Raw genomic sequence first — 16,394 nt, forward strand, 5'->3', positions numbered from 1 at the left:
TCGATGCCACCGCTGCCCCGCGTCGCCCTGACGCCGTCCCTGCCCCACGCGCCACCGCCTCTGCCTCAGGCTGGCCCCGACCCCTCCCCGTGCCCGTTGTCGCCGTCGCTCCGGGGAAGCACCACGTCGGCTCCTGCGACCCGTTCATCCCCGAGGTCGTTCGTCCGCCGCCACACCGATTTCGGCCGGCGACCTCGACCTCTCCCCGCGCTGTGAGCCGCTGCCTCCTCCCCTTTTCTTCTCATTGCCGTCCCCGCATGCCGTCCGTAAGCTCCATCGCCAACCATCGTCGCCGTCGCCGACCACCACGACCTATTTTTCATTTTTTTGTTAAGATGTATGTATGTATGTATGTATGTTCATTGTATATATAATGCTCTGTATATGCTGTATAATGCTCTTTATATGTTCATGTGTAACATTTAAGAAAAAAAGTGTTGTGTTGGAGAAGAAAAGAGGAAGAAGGAAGAAGAAGGAAAAGAAGGAGCGTGTATATGTCCTTTTCTAGATTTTTTGTTGTTTGCATTTTTATAAAAATGTATATATGTATGTATGTTCTCTGTGTATATGGCAAAATTTCAGAATTTTTTGATTGGTTTAGAATAGGTTTTCAGCAAGGAATTTGAATCTGGTTCAAATTTCATTTGAATGAAATTTAAAAAATTTAAACTATGGATAAGAAGGTTTTTGGTGAAATGGAGTGTGGGTACTGTCATGAAGTTGGAGTGATTTTTGTGGTTGTAAAAGAGTTAGGAAAATTTAGAATGTGCTAAATATGTCAAAAATGTTTTTTTGTTCATACAAAGTTTTTTGTTCATAGAAAGTTTTTTGTTCATAGGCAGAAAGTTTTTATATATGACTATGGATATATGAGCAATGATGATCCATGGATGTATGCATTGATATATATGTATTTTTGTTCATAGCATTTTTTCCATTTATATATGTATGTGGCTATAGATGGATATATATGAGAGGTTTCCTAGTGTCGAAGTTTTGAAGAAATCCATGGCTTCATCATTAGCCGGAAGTAACTAGGGCATGACGAAGTCCTCCAAAGTTATTTTGGGATGGTGTCCCGGATAGGATAATTTGCCTTTTTGTATGAATTTCAGCAAAGGCCTTCCAAATAACGATATTTGGAAGGTTCTTGCTGAACTTTGTACCAAAAAGCGAATTATCCTATCTAGGACTTCGTTCCAAAATAACTTTGGAGAGCTTCGTACCATCATGCACCTGTTACTTTTGCCTAATGATGAAGACATGGTTTTGTTGAATCCTTTGACACTAGGCAACCTCCTGACCCCTCGGCGATCCTCTCGAACATGAGAGGAAGAAGAGAATCGCCGAGGGGTCGAGGGTTCTAGGGTCGTCGAGGGTTCGAGGGGTCGAGGATCGCCGAGGGGTCGAGAGAGAGGTTTCCTAGTGTCAAAGTATTGAAGAAATCCATGGCTTCATCATTAGCCGGAAGTAACAAGGGCATGACGAAGTCCTCCAAAGTTATTTTGGAATGGTGTCCCGGATATGATAATTTGCCTTTTCGTATGAATTTCACCAAAGGCCTTCCAAATAACGATATTTGGAAGGTTCTTGCTGAACTTTGTACCAAAAAGCAAATTATCCTATCTAGGACTCCGTTCCAAAATAACTTTGGAGAGCTTCGTACCATCATGCACCTGTTACTTTCGCCTAATGATGAAGACATGGTTTTATTGAATCCTTTGACACTAGGCAACCTCCCGACCCCTCGGCGATCCTCTCGAACATGAGAGGAAGAAGAGGATCGCCGAGGGGTCGAGGGTTCCAGGCTCGTCGAGGGTTCGAGGGGTCGAGGATCGCCGAGGGGTCGAGAGAGAGGTTTCCTAGTGTCAAAGTATTGAAGAAATCCATGGCTTCATCATTAGCCGGAAGTAACCAGGGCATGACGAAGTCCTCCAAAGTTATTTTGGAATGGTGTCCCGGATAGGATAATTTGCCTTTTCATATGAATTTCACCAAAGTCCTTCCAAATAACGATATTTGGAAGGTTCTTGCTGAACTTTGTACCAAAAAGCAAATTATCCTATCTAGGACTCCGTTCGAAAATAACTTTGGAGAGCTTCGTACCATCATGCACCTGTTACTTTCGCCTAATGATGAAGACATGGTTTTATTGAATCCTTTGACCCTAGGCAACCTCCCGACCCCTCGGCGATCCTCTCGAACATGAGAGGAAGAAGAGGATCGCCGAGGGGTCGAGGGTTCCAGGGTCGTCGAGGGTTCGAGGGGTCGAGGATCGCCGAGGGGTCGAGAGAGAGGTTTCCTAGTGTCAAAGTATTCAAGAAATCCATGGCTTCATCATTAGCCAGAAGTAACGAGGGCATGACGAAGTCCTCCAAAGTTATTTTGGAATGGTTTCCCGGATAGGATAATTTGCGTTTTTGTATGAATTTCAACAAAGGCCTTCCAAATAACAATATTTGGAAGGTTCTTGCTGAACTTTGTACCAAAAAGCGAATTATCCTATCTAGGACTCCGTTCCAAAATAACTTTGGAGAGCTTCGTACCATCATGCACCTGTTACTTTCGCCTAATGATGAAGACATGGTTTTGTTGAATCCTTTGACACTAGGCAACCTCCCAACCCCTCGGCGATCCGCTCGAACATGAGACGAAGAAGAGGATAAAAAAAGAAGAGGAAGAAGAAGAAAAAGAGGAGAAGAAAGAATAGAGGAGTTCTTATCCTCTATTCTTTCTTCTCCTCTTTTTTTTCTTTTCTTCCTCTTTTTTTTATCGGGAACGAGGGTCGTCGAGGGACATAGATGTAGTGTCGTCGTTGTCAATATATACCCCCTCCCGATAGCTTCAACACGTGGGGGGGGTCGATATTACCCCCTCCTTGAAGCGTTCTCGAGGCCACCCCAAACCCTTGAAGCGTTGTCGAGGCCACCCCAAACCCTAGAGAAGCAGCATCGAGGCCACTAATTAATATATATGATTCCTTACTATGATTAGGTAGCTAGTTCTATGTTTGCCACTAATATATCCATCTGTCATGTTTGAATAATAATTGCCATGTTGTAAATATTTGTAGAAACTATGGACACCGCCCGAGATGAAGCAAAAGAAGTGTTGTTGAGGGACATAATCGCAGAAGGAAGTGATGTCGTCTTGTTGTTTCTCAACGACACCGATGGTCTGGAAGGAGAGGGTGAAGAAGCTGGCTACGGTGACCTAATGCCGGTGCAAGAAGAACATGAGGACGGCTCCGGTGACCCAATGCCGGTGCAAGAAGGAGACCGTGATGACGGCTCCGGTGACCGAACCGAGTCCGGCCAGGTATATATATTAGTTAAGCCTGTGCTGACTAGCTAATTGATGCATTCATTGTTTTGGTATGTACACATATTAATTAAGTCTTTGTTCTTTTTTCTAGCCCTCCGGATCGAGCACAACTTCGGTAAAGAGACGAGGCCCGAAGGAAAAGTTGAGCTCGGATGAAAGGTTTGAGATCATAGCAATCGCGCCCGACGGCCAACCGATTGAACCCATCCGAACAAAGAACGCATTTGTTGCTCAGTGCGTGGTTTAAGCCGGCTACAGAAGACCCTGAGGTGTCTTATGTCAATGATATGCAGAAAAATGATCTTTGGACTCAGCCGAAGTCAAATTTCACCCTACCGCCAGAGGATAATCCAAAGAACCCAGTTAAAGAGCACTTAATCAACTCTTTTGCTCTTAAGAGGATGGCAGAACTATTCAGGAGGTGGAAGAAAGAGCTGAATAAGTTTGTCGAAAATGATGAGACACCAGAATTCAAGGGCAGATATGAGAAGATCAGAGATCACTGGCCCGCATTTGTGGCCCACAAGACATCGGAAAAGAGTAAGAAGATGTCGGCGACAAACAAGCAAAATGCTGCGAAGAAGAAGCATCACCATCACACAGGGTCAGGTGGCTACCTCGTAGCCCAGCCTAAGTGGCCCAAGACTAAGAATGATCTGGTTGATAAAGGGATCGAACCAGAGACAATTAACTGGCCAGGCCATTGCCGGACTTGGTTCTTCAGGGCTGGCGGAACCTTGGACCCTGTAACAGGGAAGTGCATTTGGACGAACGATCAAATGGACATACCAGTCAGGAAGCTTAAGTAGTATATCGAAGCAGCGCAGCAAGGGACGTTCTTTCCAGACAGAGAGAACGACGAGCTCACAATGGCGGAGAATTCTATGTGGACCCTGAGTCTGTATGATTGTATTTGTAAGAGATAATTATTGTATATATGTAGCCGGTAGTGTCGGATAGATATACGAGAACTTGTTGTTCGACCAATCTCTCGGAGAAGGAGAGGTGGTCGATATCACTTATCTCTGTATGCATATATGTTCATGACGATCTTCTGTTTCATTCGTTTGCTTACTAGCTAGCTAGCGTGTCTAGTCCTATCTATACGTATGTATAGTACGTAGCATCGACCAAGCACGGACATAAGAGAGGACACTTCTCTCTATTAATTATAGCTAGCTAACACAATATATGAAACACCTAAATTAACCCCCCAAAACCCCCAACCCACCCCCCCTTCAAAAAAAACCCCAGCCACAGAAATGCTGACTTGTGGATGCCTATTGGTCCCGATTGGTGCCACCAACCGGGACCAAAGGGTCTCCTGCCTGGGCTCCGCGCACAGGCCACGTGCAGGCCCATCTGTCCCGGTTCTGGATTGAACCGGGACTAAAGGGACATGGCATTAGTACCGACCCTTTAGTCTCGGTTCCAGAACCGGGACAAAAGGCCCTTATGAAGCGGGACAACAAGCCCTTTTTCTACCAGTGAACGGGCGCCCGGCATACCCGGCCACAGTTTATCTACCGCATCATAGCCCACCCCTAGGGTCAGCGCTATGCACGGCCGCCAACACATAACCTACAAACACCAGAAACTAGTTGCAACTCCTGGACAAAGGACGAGAGGGGTCAATAAGTCGAGCGGGGTCATATTTCAGGGCCCAATGTGTGGTAGTAGCTGTATCATGGATCACAAACACAGAACTCAGTTCCTGAGGACGGTTTCAGTGAGACAACCCACCATGTAGTCCTACATGGCCTCTCACCGCTACCTTTACCAAATCGTGTTCACACACTTAGCTCACACACAGTAGGACATGTTCATCACTGTTCCAATTCACCCCCGATGAATCAGACCTGACTCATCTCTAAGCAGTAGCAGGCATGACAAACAAGCATGAATGAGTAGGCACATCAGCGCTCAAACAACTCCCACTCATGCTAGTGGGTTTCATCTATTTACTATGGCAATGGCACGTCATGCAGAGGATAAGGGGTTCAACTACCGCAGCAAGTAACAGTTGAATCATTGTTGTCCTAATGCAGTAAAAGAGAGCAGGAGCGAGAGAGTGGGATTGTATCGGAATGAACAAGGGGGTTTTGCTTGCCTGGCACTTCTGAAGATAATATAGTTCTTCATTGGTGTCATCGATCACGTCGTCGGAACCACATCTATCCAGAGGGGACAATTACCGGCAAGGGAACATAAACAACATTCAATTAATGCAATGCACAAGCAAATGAATGATATGACGTATTAAGGTACTGAATTGACCTAATGCAATATATATCCAATTTAATTGAAGTGGAACTCAAACAAGATCAAATTCCAACTCCAAAATGTTATTTCATAAGTTGCCCTAACCATAATTTGTCCTATTCAGTGAGGTTAACTTGTTCAAACATGCATGATCATGGCATAAACAGATTCTTCATATTTTTCTGATCATTTTTCATACATAATTTATTTCATTTGGAGTTACGGTTTAATTTCTATGATTTTTAGAAGTTTTGGGCATTTTCTAGAATTTACTGATTATTAATAAATCCAGAAATTGTATTACTGCGTCAGCATTGGGTCATGCTGACGTCAGCAGGTCAATAGGAGCCGTCCAGGTCAAACCTGACCAGTGGGGCCCACTGGTCAGTGACCCAGTGTTGCCTAGGTCACAGACAGGTGGGGTCGAGTCAACGCCCACATCAGCATAGTCAAAGCTGACACGTGGGCCCACTATAATTAGATTAATCTTAATCTTGCTTAGTTAGCCGGTTAGTTAGGCAGTGGGGCCCGGCTGTCTGTGTCCTAGGGTGTTACTAACTACGTCATTAACCCTAACTAATCGTGCCACGTCAGCGTTGCCGGATTAAGGGCCGGCGACCTTACAGTGCGGCGGCGACTCGCCGGCCGGCAGTTTCCAGCGACGGATGGCCGCGCGGATGGGTTCTATGGAATGCCCGAAGTGCAGCACGTCCAGGGGTGGTCGTGGGGTTGCCGGGGATGGGCTGCAGCGGTGAGGGCGGCGAGCTTTGCGGCGGCTGGAGCTCGTGCAACGGCGGAGATCGCGCTATAGGCGGCAGTGGGTCAAGCCAAGGGCACCAGTGGGTTGCCCTCGCTCGCCCGCATCCAGGGGAGCAGACGGGAGGCGGAGAGGACGCCGTAGCTCGCCGGAGCAAAGCTTGTGGCGGCAGTCGGAGTTCGGCGTTGTCACACCCTAGCTAGTCATGCATTAGAGTGTTGCATCATGTTTACTCTTTCATCAGAAACTTGAAATGGGGATGACAGAACCCCCAGTCCCCTCTGAAACCAACTAGGGTTACTAAAATAATTTTTTCAATGAACCTGAAATGCCCTTCTAAAATGCCCATCATTTTTGTCTTGGTTCAGAACCTCTGCCAAAAATGGTGCACATTTTCCTAGGCCATCCTAGGGTTTTTGAATTAAATCATAAATATTTGAATTTGGGCATTTAAAATAATATAAAATATTTAAATGCTCAAATATCTCCAAACTAAAATGTTTCATGTTGGAAATAATCCAACTATGGGCCAGGAATAGTTTGGTGATTTTTGAAGTTGCCTAGGTATTTTATTAAATTCAACAAAGTTGCAGATATATATTAAATAAAACAGAAACAGAAGAAAAGGGGGAAAACTCACCTGGGCTCCCACACTGTGCGGCCCAGCCAGCAGCCGACCCAGCCCAACACTGCAGCCCTCCGTCGTCTTCCTCCCCTCGCCCCGAAGCTGCTGCGCGCTCGCGCGCGCACGGCCGCGCGGCCACCTCCTGCTTGCCGACGAGCTCCTGGCTGCGTGGACGACTCCCGCAGGCCGTCCCGATTCCCCCTGCTCTCTCTCACTCTCCCCCGGCTCTTCCTTCCTCTCCCTCGCTCTCTCTCTCACACGGCCGAACACCACCGTCGCCGCCGTTCGCCGTAGCAGCCATCTCCGGCCACCCCTCGCTCCCCCGACTAGCTCAGAAGCTCCGCCACAACCCCCTCTTCCTCCCCACCGCTCCACAGCTCCCCGGAAGCCCGGCATCGCCGCCACGTCGCCGTTCCCCTCTTCGGGCTCCGATCATCGTCGCCGTCGAATTCGCCGTCTCCAGCGCGTCCCCGAGCCCGCTAACCATCCCTGCAGCTCCGCGGTGAGCCCCCGGATCGTTTCCCCCTTCTCCCCTGGTCTCTCCCGACCTCTAGGCCCTAGCCCCACCTTGGCCGAGAGCTCCACGCCGCCGGCAATGTCGCCGTCGTGGCCACGGTCACCGTAGCACCCAACCGAGCACACTATCGTGCTCTACACCTCACTAGGATCACGCAGCACACACACTAACGCCTCCCCAAACCCTCTGCAACATCGACCCCGACCGCACCCGAACTCCGGCCGCCGCAGCCGAGCTCGCCGCCGTCAACTCCGGCCACCCCGAGCCCAACCACCACCACCAATAGTCGCGGCTCAACCTCAGCAACACGTAGGTGCCTTCCGCCGTCCATTTGGTTGCCGGAATGGCAAAAAGCACTTTCGCCGCCGTCTCGGACCTCGCCGGCGTCATGTCGCCGGTGGGGTTTGACTTGTCCGACCTGGGGTTAGATTAGCGCTAACTACTGTTAGTCAACCCCCCCTGACACTGACAGTGGGCCCCAACGCCACTAATCCCTAATTAGGATTAATTTAAACCTGTTTAACCCCCCTGTCACTGACGTGTGGCCCCCACACGTCAGGTTTGACTTCAGCCAGCCGCAGTTGACCACTGACGTCATGCTGACGTCATGCTGGCGCAATAATTATATTTCTGGATTTAAATTAAATCAGGAAATTCCAGAATATTATTTAAACTTCAAAAATTCATAACTTTTATTCTGTAACTCCAAATTGGACAAATTATATATGAAAAATGATCAGAAAAATCCAATCTATCCATCTGTACTATTTTCCTGCATGATCAAACAAGTTAAATTGATGTTTTAAGCAGAACAAAGAAAAGCACTTAAAAAGGCCATGTTTGAGTTTGAAATTTGAATCTTTGATTCAAATTTATTCAAACCCCTCTGGTTTTAGCTGCATTAGCCCAACACACTCATCTTGCCATGTTTCATGCATGCATCATATTGTTGCACATTGTTTGGTGATGCTTGTGTATCGATGTCCTTTGCGACAGGTTCTGCCCCTGAGGAATACCGTGATTACCCTAACGAAGAACCATATCAGTGCATCGAACCATCAGGCAAGCAACCAACCATTTGATCATATCGATACAATCCCATGTTCTCGCTCCTGCTCTCTTTTACTGCATTAAGACAACGCGATTCAAACTGCTGTGTGCTACGGTAGTTGAACCCTTTTCCTCTGCATGACCTGTCATTGCCACAGTAACTAGATGAAACCCACTAGCATGTGTAGGAGTTGATTGAGCCATATGTATGTGTTGTTCCTACCTTGCTACGCCTGCTATGCTTAGAGTCGTGTCAGGTCTGGTTCATCTGGGAGATGGGCTAGAGTGAAATGATTATGTCGGTAATGGGAGTGGTGTGGTGAACACGATTTGGTAAAGGTATCGATGAGAGGCCATGTAGGAGTACATGGTGGGTTGTTTCATTGAAGCCGACCTTAAGCACTGAGATCTGTATGTGTGATTTAAGAATCAGCTACTACCATGCATTGGGCCCGAAACCAATGGACCCTCTCGGCTTCTTATTCACCCTAGTTCTCCGTCCAGGAGTTGCAAGTAGTTTCTGGTGTTTGTAGCCTACTGGAGGCCGTGGACAGCGCTGACCGTAGGGGTGGGCTGTGATGCGGTAGGTACGTGGCCGGGTGTACCGAATACCCGTTAGGTATCTCGGGAACCCTGTTCACATCGTTCGGGGCCGTATGGGAAACCTCGGCCGGACTCCCTGCGGATGGAACCTGAATAGGCGATAAACCTGGACTGGAGGCTTAGGTGATTAGGTAGGTCGTGGCCGACACCCATGTTGGGCTTCCGTTTGAAGGTTGCCGAGTACATGTCATGTAAACGACGGTAAGTGGTGAGAGCGTGTATGAAGAAGTACACCCCTGCAGGGTTAACATGATATATTCGAATAGCCGCGTCCGCGGTAAAGGACTACTTGGTTGCCTATACAGTTCATAGACAAGTAAATGGAAACTACTAAAAGCCTCAAGATAAGTGTGAGTGCCGACGATGGCTCTTCCGTAGGAAGACGGAGGTGGATCCTCGGTAGTGTATTGAAGTGGTGAGTAGTGGACTTGTGTGCGCAAAACATTTCAAGTTGGAGTATCGTAGGATAGCCTAGCCAAGAGTCAAAGCTGGCTTGCTGCAATAACTCCACCAACCCTTCTTGATACTAAGCATGTATGTAGGATCTGATGTAAGTCTTGCTGAGTACCCTTGTACTCATGTTGCTATAATCTACATTTTTACAGAAGACGCTGCAACCCCTTCTGATGGGTTCTATGTAGACGTTGACATCAACGAGTAGGCTAAAGACCCAGGCGGTGACCCTGAGCTTGTGATGGACCACGTAGTATAGCTAGGCTTTCCAAGCCTCTTTTATTTTACTAGCTGTCTGTACCCAGACAATGTACTTCCGCTGCTGGTTTGTATGACTGTATGACTTGTATGTTGGGTCGTGAGACCGTACCTTTGTGTATGTTATGTATGGCTCCCTGAGCCTTAAATAAAGTATTTGTGTCATAGAGTCATGTTGTGATGCTTCGTTGTATTTGCACATATCGAGCATATTTGTGTGTATGATTGAAATGCTTGGTATGTGTGGGATCTGACTATCTAGTTGTTTATCTTTAGTAGCCTCTCTTACCGGGAAATGTCTCCTAGTGTTACCGCTGAGCCATGGTAGCTTGCTACTGCTCTGGAACACTTAGGCTGGCCGACATGTGTCCTTCTTCGTTCCTGTGTCTGTCCCTTCGGGGAAATGTCACGCTTTGAGTACCGGAGTCCTGTTAGCCCGCTACAGCCCGGTTTACCGGAGTCCTGCTAGCCCAGTGCTACAGCCCAGACCCACTTGCTGATGACCGACACGTTCGAAGCTGGGTCATGGATGCCTGTCCCTGTAAGTCTGTGCCACTTTGGGTTTACGACTAGTCCTGTCAGCCCGGGCTCCTTATCATATGGATGCTAGCGACACTATCATATACGTGAGCCAAAAGGCGCAAACGGTCCCGGGAAAAGGTAAGACGACACCCGTGTGGATACCGTGCGTGAGGCCGCAAAGTGATATGAGGTGTTACCAGCTAGATCGATGTGACATCGAGTCGGGGTCCTGACAGGCGTCCGTGCAGCTAGGGCCTAGAGGACGCGGAGGGGCCGGGGAAGAGGGGGAGTCAAAGATGGCGCTCATAGGGACGTCGTAGACCAGCTCAAAGGCCTCGGGGAGGCGGCGAAGTTGGCAAATCGGACGGCGGCATCCAGCGGTCGTGGGTGGGGAAGAAAGGTCGAGGAAGCTGCTGTAGGGCGCGTCCACTCGCGTGGCTCAACGGAGACGGCGTAGAGGTCGATGGCGGAGCTTCTTGGCTCGTCGGAGAGGCGTGTGGAGGCCGGTGGCCGTGCGAATGGTGGATGGCGGCGACGGGCTCCTCCCGGGCTGCGTGGGAGGGAGAGCTAGGGGAGGGGAAGAGGTCCAGGGAGAGATGGGAGAGGTTCAGAGGGGTCGAGGCGATCCTGGGCAGTGGAGCAGGACGAGGGGGAGCGGCTGCGTGGCTAGCAGGAGGTGGCCGCGGCTCGGCTGTGCGCGTGCCACGCACTTTGCCAGAAGGCGCGAGGAAGACGACGAGGTGGGGAGGTTTGTGGTGGTGGGCTGGGCCAGAACGGAAGCTGGGCCGGCTCTGCTGCAGGTGAGCACCAGGTAAGTTTCCCTGCTCTGTTTTATTTCTGTTCTGTTTTCCTTTATTAATTTATTTTGCCACTGTTTTGAACTCAAAACAAATTGAAAACAGTGACAACATTCCTCTGAATATTTTATATTGCACAATGGAATTATCCAAAGGCACATAAATTATTTCAGAGTTATCTAAAATTATATTCCATATATTAAGAATATAAAACCAAATCCAAATAAAATATTGATTTAAATTCAATGCCCAAAATAATTCCTTAAAAATGTTCATTATTTTTGGTTTGGAACAAACCCCTTGCCAAAAATACCAAATATCAATAAGGATCATTTTGGTTTCATTGAATGCAAATTTTAGTTGAACCTAGTTGATTCAAGTGGTGCTAGGGTTTGAACATCCCCATTTCAAGATTCAATTAAAGTTAGACATGATGCATGGATGCTTTAGGGCAACTAATGGCAAGCAAATTCTAGGGCTGTGACATAAATAATTTAAGCTTCTATGAAAGAAGCCCCCAGGTATGAAGAGTGCGGCTAGCGTTTTTGTAATGTACGAGTGAGGCACAAGGTGACCCTTGAAGTCCTAGAGAAATAATAATAAAAAGAAAGAAAGGGAAACAAGACAGATGATGCATATGCAGAAAATGGATAAAGGGAGGGGACTTACATAGAGTCCGGTGCTAGGCGTAGAATCTTCGAAGCCTGGCTGCATTCCATGGGTTCGGCTCGAGTCGACTAGTTGATGCATCCCGCAGTCGGTACGCTCCACCGGTCAGAACTTGGTCGATAATGAAGGGACCTTCCCATTTGGTCTCGAGCTTGTTCTTTTTCTTATCCGGCAGTCGTAGAACTAGTTCACCAACGTTATAAGTTTTGGCCCGTACTTCTCTGCTTTGGTATCTGCGAGCCTGTTGCTGGTAAAATGCGGAACGGGCTTTGGCTACGTCGCGCTCTTCCTCCAAGTTGTCCAGACTGTCCTGCCGATCGAGCTTGGCTTCTCTTTCTTCGTACATGCGCACTCGAGGTGAGTCATGAATTATGTCACAAGGCAAGACTACCTCTTGCGCCGTACCCATAAAAAACGGTGTATATCCGGTACTACGATTCGGCGTGGTCCGTAGCCCCTAGAGTACGGAGTCGAGCTCCTCTACCCAGTGCGTGTCAGACTCCATTAAGGAACGCACTAATTTGGGTTAATGCCGCTCATTATAAGACCGTTTGCTCGTTCGACTTGAACGTTGGTTTGTGGGTGATAGACTGAAGCATAATCTAGCTTGATGCCCATTTTGCTGCACCAGAGTTTTACCTCGTCGGCCGTGAAGTTCGTGTCGTTATCAGTGATGATGCTGTGGGGGACACCGTAACAGTGTACAACCTCGGATATGAAATCTATCACCAGTCCGGATTTGGCTGTTTTAACTAGTTTAGCCTCTATCCATTTGGTGAATTTATCCACCATGACCAATAAGTATTTTGTTTCTTGTGGGTTCCCCCTTTAAGGGGTCCAACCATGTCAAGCCCCCAGACCGCGAAGGGCCATGTAATGGGGATTGTTTGGAGGGTGGTTGGTGGCATGTGGCTCTGATTTGCAAAGAGCTGGCAACTGGCGCAACGTTGGACCAAGTCTTGTGCATCTGCCCGGGCCGTTGGCCAATAGAATCCTGTACAGAAGGCCTTGCTTACAAGAGCCCGGGATGCCGCGTGATGACCGCCGAGTCCGGCGTGAATTTCTGCCAAAAGGTTCCGCCCTTCCTCTTCAGAGATGCACCTTTGAAGGACTCCGGTAGCGCTTTTCTTGTACAATTCTCCCTCATGGACCCTGTAGGCCTTGGATCGCCGCACTATGCAGCGTGCCTCATTTTGGTCTTCCAGAAGTTCTTGTCTAGTTAGGTAGGCCAGGAATGGTTCTGTCCATGGGGCAATAGTGGCCATTATTTTGTGGGTTGAATGTGTTATTTCGGTGGCAGAGCCTCCGATTGTGTCAGAGAGTTCGGTATCTGGTATTTTGGCCAGGTTCGGACTGTTGTTACCGGTGTCCCCTTCCCATGCTACGGATGGATTGAAGAGCCTTTCCAGAAATATGTTGGGAGGGACCGCGTCGCGTTTTGCGCCGATGCGGGCGAGGATATCCGCCGCCTGATTGTTTTCCCGACCCACATGGTGAAATTCAAGCCCCTCGAACCGAGCTGACATTTTTAGGACGACATTGCGATAAGCTGCCATTTTTGGATCCTTGGCATCAAAGTGTCCATTTATTTGGGATATCGCGAGGTTCGAATCCCCGCGCATCTCTAGGCGTTGAATGCCCATGGATACTGCCATCCGGAGACCATGTAGAAGGGCCTCATATTCGGCTGCGTTGTTGGAGTCCGTATACATTATCTGTAGTACGTATTGAACGGTATCTCCTATTGGGGACGTCAAAACGACGCCAGCCCCCAGACCAGCAACATTTTGGAGCCGTCAAAGTGCATGATCCAGTTTGAATATGTGCCGTACTCCTTAGGGAGTTCGGCTTCCGTCCACTCGGCGACGAAGTCAGCCAAAACTTGCAACTTAATACCTCGTCGTGGCTTGTAAGTTATGTCGAACGGGAGAAGCTCAATGGCCCATTTAGCAATTCGGCCCGTCGCGTTGCGGTTGTTTATAATATCGTTAAGTGGTACTTCCGAGGCTACCATTATCGAACACTCTTGAAAGTAGTGTCGCAGCTTCCGGGATGCCATAAATACCGCGTACGCTATCTTTTGATAATGCGGGTACCGTGATTTGCATGGAGTAAGGACAGTGGACACATAGTAAACCGGCTTTTGAAGGGGGAATTTGTGTCTGTCCACTTCTCGCTCGACGACGAGCACTACGCTTACTACTTGATGAGTTGCCGCAATGTATAATAGCATTGGTTCGCCAATGTTTGGCGCGGCCAGGACTGGGTTTGTTGCAAATATGGCTTTTATTTCGCTGAGTTCGGCCGTGGCAGCATCCGTCCACTCGAAGTGTTCAGTGCGCCGCAGGAGGCGATAAAAGGGGTAATGCGTTTTCTCCCAACCGGGAGATAAAGCGGCTTAGAGCCGCCACGCATCCAGTCAATTTTTGTCTATGTTTGAGGTCTATTGGGGTAGCCAACTGTGACAATGCTCAGATTTTGGCCGGATTAGCTTCAATACCTCTACTGGAGACAATGAATCCCAGGAGCTTTCCGGCTGGTACGCCGAAAACGCATTTTTCCGGATTGAGCTTGATGTCATATGTTCGGAGGTTATCGAATGTGAGCCTCAAGTCGTCTACTAGAGATTCGACATGCTTGGTCTTGACGACCACGTCATCTACGTATGCCTCTACTATTTTGCCGATCTGGTTTGCCAGACATGTCTGAATCATGCGCTGATATGTTGTGCCGGCGTTTTTGATCCTGAAGGGCATTGTGTTGAAGCAGAATGGGCCGTACGGTGTGATGAATGCCGTTGCGGCTTGGTCTGGCTCTGCCATTTTAATTTGATGGTAGCCGGAGTATGCGTCGAGGAAAAACAATGAATCGTGTCCTGCGGCTGCGTCGATGATTTGATCGGTGCGGGGGAGGGGGAAGGGATCCTTTGGGGAGGCCTTGTTAAGGTCCGCCTTGTTAAGGTCCTTAAAATCGACGCACAAGCGCTAGGATTTGTCCTTCTTTGGTACCATCACCAGGTTTGCTAGTCAGTCCGGATGTTTTATGTCTCTGATGAATCCGGCCTCCAATAGCTTGGCTAGTTCCTCTCCCATGGCTTGTCTCTTAGGTTTGGAGAAACGCTGAAGAGCCTGCTTGACTGGCTTTAATCCTTTTAGGATATTTAGGCTATGCTCGGCTAGCCTGTGTGGGATTCCTAGCATGTCTGAAGGGTGCCAGGCAAAAATGTCCCAGTTCTCGCGTAGGAACTCTCGCAGTGCAGCGTCGACATCAGGGTTCAATTGTGCCCCGATGTAAGCTGTTTTTGTAGGGTCCGTTGGATGGACTTGGAATTTGACTATTTCGTCCGCCGGTTTAAAGGAGGTGGACCTGGATCTTTTATCGAGTATCATGTCGTCCCTGTTCACCATGGAGCGCAGAGCAGTTAGTTCCTCGGCCGCTAGGGCTTCGGATAGTGCCTCGAGGGCCAGTGCAGCTGTCTTATTTTCGGCGCGGAGTGCTATGTCCGGATCACTAGCAAGAGTGATGATTCCGTTCGGCCCAGGCATTTTGAGCTTCATGTACGCGTAATGGGGTATGGCTTGGAAGATTGTAAACGCCTCCCGCCCTAATAGAGCATGGTATCCGCTGCTGAATGGGGCCACCTGGAATGTAATTTCTTCGGACCTGTAATTATCCGGCGTGCCAAATACCACATCTAGTGTGATTTTCCCAGCACAGCGTGCTTCCCGACTGGGGATGATTCCTCTAAAGGTTGTGCTACTTTGCTTAATGCGGCTCCAGTCTATTTCCATCTTTTGAAGAGTTTCCTCATAGATGAGGTTTAATCCGCTGCCGCCGTCCATGAGTACCTTGGTGAGTCAAAAGCCGTCCATGATTGGACTGAGGACCAGTGCGGCTGGTGCTCGGGCTGTTCGGAATTTAGGTTCGTCACTGGCATTGAAGCTAATAGCCGTGTCACTCCAAGGATTTATTTCTGCTATGTGGCAGATTTCGGCCATGCTGCGGAGTGTTCGCTTGCGTCTATTATTTGACGCGAAGGTCTCAAAGACCGTTAACACCGTATTGTTGTCCACGGGATGGTGCTATGTGGTATTTGGGAGGAGTATATCCTCACCACTTTTGGCCACCTGCCGGAGTATCCAACATGCTCTAAGGCTGTGCGTTGGTATTGCATCCGCTGTACTATGACTTTTGCAGGGTCCGTTTAGCCATCCCTCCAGTACGGTTCCTTGCCCTGTAGAGGGCTTTTGCTTTTTGGTAGTTAACCCAGGTGTATTGTGATAATGCACCCTTTTATTTCGGACTGGGTTTGTATTCAGGGCCGGATTATCCCAAAATTTTATTTCGGTTTTCCAGGCGCTTTCCATCGCACAGTACTTTTGTACTATGGACACCAAGTCGGCAAAGCGTGTAAATTCACAGTGACTTATGGCGTTGAGGATTCCCTTGTTCATGCAATTATTGCAGAAGAATGAAATTGCGTCTTCCTCGCAGCAGTCCTTTATCCTGTTCATGACCAGGAGGAATCTGGCCCAGTAATGGTGTACTGTTTCTTCG

This window comes from Triticum aestivum, chromosome 5A, assembly GCF_018294505.1.
Source record: "Triticum aestivum cultivar Chinese Spring chromosome 5A, IWGSC CS RefSeq v2.1, whole genome shotgun sequence".
Lineage (NCBI taxonomy): Eukaryota > Viridiplantae > Streptophyta > Magnoliopsida > Poales > Poaceae > Triticum > Triticum aestivum.